Here is a 4361-nt window from a genome sequence, read left to right as displayed (position 1 = left end):
TCAATACAGCAGTAAATATGGACAGTTGTGGGATTATGCTTAGAAGTGTAGACTGCAAAATCCTTCAAGTAGAGTGTATGTAGAGGTTGTGGAGAGACCACTTCCTGATATTGGGACCAAGTTCGATAAGTTATATGTGTTGCTCCGATGCATGCAAACGAGGATTTTTATCTGGTTGTCGACGAATTATAGAATTGGACGGGTGTTTTTTGAAGGGCTTGTGCAAGGGAGAATTGCTTGCAGCAATTGGAAGAGATGCAAATAACCAAATGTTTCTACTGGCTTGGGCTGTTGTGAAGGTAGACAACAAGGACCATTGGTCCTGGTTCCTAAAAAAATTGATGACTGATTTGGAGATAACAAATGGGGCAGGGTGGCCGTTCATAAGTGACCAACAAAAGGTAATGTTTGCTTTTTGAAAAATTTGGTCAATTGTTTGCTTTTTGATATCAACATGTCATTTGCTTTTTGCTATGAGGCGGATGCTAACTTTGACAGAGGAGAGAGAGAGAAGTGTATTTTAAAGTCATTATCTTCTGGTTTATATTTTTAGTGCAATCGATCGAATAATATATTCAAAGAAATAATTTGGCAAGATTGAGATTGTCCAAATGTTGAATATTCCCATAAGTTCGGTCGACAGGTTATGCTCTAAGGCAGAGTCAAAATGAAGATGGCAAACTTCACTTTGCACCATCACTTTGCATTTCTCTTTCTCTTGGCAGCTCCTTTGGTAGCTTTTGCTATCAGTACTTCTGATGATTTCCTGCAATGCCTCTCTCTTCACTCCGGAAACGCATCTGCAATCTCTAAACTCGTTTATACTCCAGTCAACTCTTCGTACTATTCTGTCTTGGACATTACCATACAGAACCTGCGTTTCTTGACTCCTTCTGCTCCGAAACCTAATTACATCGTGACGCCGCTTGACGTCTCCCATGTCCAAGCCTCCATCTTCTGCTCCCGACAGTACGGACTCCAAATGAGGACCCGAAGCGGCGGTCACGACTACGAAGGTCTTTCGTATTTGTCCGAAGTCCCGTTTGTCATTCTCGACATGGCGAATTTCCGAGCAATCTCCATGGATGCAAAGGACAAAACCGCGTGGGTCCAATCGGGTGCAACGATCGGCGAGCTTTACTATAGGATCGCCGAGAAGAGCAAAACCCTAGGCTTCCCGGCCGGCCTCTGCCCCACGGTTGGCGTTGGCGGGCACTTCAGTGGCGGAGGCTATGGTACGCTGCTGCGCAAATATGGCCTTGCTGCTGATAATGTAATTGATGCGCAGTTGGTCGACGCCCAGGGTCGGCTCTTAGATAGAGAATCAATGGGGGAAGATCTCTTCTGGGCAATCCGAGGTGGAGGAGGCGGCAGCTTCTGCGTAGTAGTGTCCTGGAGAGTCAAGCTAGTCCCAGTGCCGTCAACCGTCACCGTGTTCAAGATCCTGAGGACGTTGGAACAAAATGCAACGAAACTCGTGCACCAGTGGCAACTTGTCGCGAGCAAGCTCCCCGACGACATATTCATATCGCTGACGTTGCAGAGCTACAACTCCAGCCCCGACGGGATGATGACGATGCAAGCCATTTTCGACACCCTCTACCTCGGCGGGTCGACTCGCTCCTCGAGGTGACAAGTAGCCGCTTCCCGGAGCTCAACGTCACGAGACTGGACTGCACCGAGATGAGCTGGATCGAGTCCGTCCTCAACTTCGCGGGTTTTAGTGGAGAGCCATTGGAAGTCTTGCTCAACAGGAGCTCCAACACCAAAATTTTCTTCAAGAAAAAATCGGATTATGTGAAGGAACCAATCCCTGAGAGTGGCTTAGAGGGCATGTGGGAGAGGTTCTTTGAGGAAGATCAAGGGGTGCCTATGATGACTTGGGTCCCCTCTGGCGGGAAAATGGCAGAAATTTCTGAATCTGCCATTCCCTTCCCTCACAGAGCTGGGGTTTTGTACAAGATCCTGCACGCCACGGAATGGACAACCGGAGGCAACGAGGTTGCTCCAAAGCATGTGAGTTGGATACGAAGCTTCTACGGTTATATGGCGCAGTATGTGTCGAAATCGCCTCGAGAGGCCTACATCAACTCCAGGGATCTCGACATAGGAATGAACAATGTAATAGGCGACACAAGTTATAAGCAAGCCAGCGTTTGGGGAAAGAAATACTTCAAGAACAATTTCGACAGGTTGGTGCGTGTGAAGACCGCGATCGATCCTGACAACTTTTTCCGGCACGAGCAAAGTATTCCTCCGTTTTCATCTTTAAAGAAAAGGAAGAATAGTCGAGTTTCGATGTGTTCATCGCAATAACAAGATGATACTTTGGAATCAATGGAACATTTGACCATGTCGATGTTTGAGCTTTGTGCGGGTCATTTGTTAAATAATATTTAATTATTTGAAATTTTAGTTTTAAATTTTTATCTATCGTATATTTAATTATAAAAACAGGATTAAGAGTTATTAAGAAGTAAAACGGGTAAAAAAATTTACTTAATTTAATATACGGAACATGACAAATAGGGCATTGAGTTCTAGGTTTTTGTTAAATAATGTGGTATCTAAGCAACGGGAAGAGTTATCTACATAGCGATTAATGGATTCCTATATGAATTGTTAGGTAAACATTACTCTTAACCATGCTTGGCATGGCTTTCTTTTTATTCTTTTTTTATAATTTAATCAATGTCAAGTATATTTTGCTTCTCATAATAATAATGAGCGGAGTCCTTCAGTTATAGTGTTCCTAAAATAATAGCAGATTTATTTCGTAAAAACTTCCTTCAATTAGTTAATGACATAATGGGATGCACGAAGGGGGGAACCTATGAAGCACAAACATGCTGTCCAAGCTTCCGTGTTGTGTCTGACATGTGTTGATGTGTCCGTCATGCTCGAACACGCTGGGACACGCGGTCAACATGTGTCGGATATTTTGACATGTGGTCAACTTTTCTCGACACGTTCGACGTGCGTGTTCGAGAGAAGATCGTTGAAGAAGATGATGGAGGGTGGAGACAAGGGTGAGGAAGCGGAGGCGACGCCGTGACGGTAAGGGAGGGCTAGAGGAAGAGCATAGATTGAGGTGATCTAGAGGGACACGATTGCGGTGTTGCGATGGAGGGTTGGTGACGAGGCGAGGCTGCGGATGCAAAGGAGGAAGGGCCGGAGGTGAGGCAGTGAGGCAACTGAAAGAGAGCGAGAGGATCGTGTGCGAAGGAGGAGGCTGTTGTGGAAGAAAGGGAAGAAACGACGCAGGGGGCCCGGGGTTGGGGTGGCGTGGGGGTGAGGGGATGAAGGGGGAGAGAGAACTGGTCAAGGAGGGAAATTTTTGACAGAACTGGTGGGGCACAGAGAACACCGAAGCTGGAGGGTCGGTTTGGTTTGGGAAGCAAATGAGAGGTGATGCTAAAAGGATGGTAGAACTTGACATATCTCTCTCACTGATACTGACACCGACAAGTGTAGATGATCATGGAATCGAGGATTGTAAGCGTGACGAAATTGAAGGGAGATAATTTGTTACTGTTTTAGTGAGGACGGAGACATGAGTGGATCATGAGTGAATTCTAGCAAAAGCTGAAGAATTCAAGAGGGGAGTCTAGAGGTCTGATGTTGTGGGCTGAGGATTTTGGAGTTTAATTTGGTTGTGTGGAGGCAAGAACAAAAGAAAAACTACAATTGTTGCATGTGCCGTGTGCAAAGCATTGTGACCTGAAGCCCAATAAATCAAATAAAAATTTATCCCTCCTCTTTACAATCAGTAGAGTGTGAGAACTGCCATGACCTAAGTAGCACGGACATACGACACGACATGCCAATACATTATTTCTCAAAAATAGAACATTTTGACACATTAGGACACGTTATATATTAAATGGATATTTTTATTTTTAATTAATTTGATTCAACAAATAAATAAATAATAAAAAAGAGCTTACTATGAATTTTACACTAATAATATTAATAAATCTATTCATAGGAAATTTGAAAGACATATTAATAGTTAATGTGTACTCATATTTGGGAACATATTTATAACTTTAACAAAAATTATAGATGAAACTAATGTCTAACAAAAAATTATAATCAACTTATTTAAAAAAATTATGATCTTCTATAATAATTTAAATTTATCATTATTTAAATTTTAGTATTTTTATTTTTGGAAACTATAATTAGCTAATTTATTTATTTTTTTAACAAATATAACATTGCTGTCCAAAAATATTTTCCTCCATTTTTTTTTTCTAAACTAATGCGTGATGGGGTGAGTGATTCAAGAACGGAGATTTTTTTTTTTTTGAGGGGATTTTTGTGGTTAAGTGTATGGAGTAGTGTATACAGTAAAGAAA

General features: G+C 42.4%; 1 pseudogene; it reads left to right on the top strand.

Annotated features, from left to right (window-relative positions):
* Nucleotides 1-647: 647 nt before the first annotated feature.
* Nucleotides 648-2398, top strand: LOC120292984 (annotated as a pseudogene).
* Nucleotides 2399-4361: the final 1963 nt, after the last annotated feature.

This window comes from Eucalyptus grandis, chromosome 4 (genome assembly GCF_016545825.1).
Source record: "Eucalyptus grandis isolate ANBG69807.140 chromosome 4, ASM1654582v1, whole genome shotgun sequence".
Lineage (NCBI taxonomy): Eukaryota > Viridiplantae > Streptophyta > Magnoliopsida > Myrtales > Myrtaceae > Eucalyptus > Eucalyptus grandis.
The sequence above is the reverse complement of the archived record's forward strand: the minus strand, read 5'-3'. Positions and strand labels throughout refer to the sequence as shown.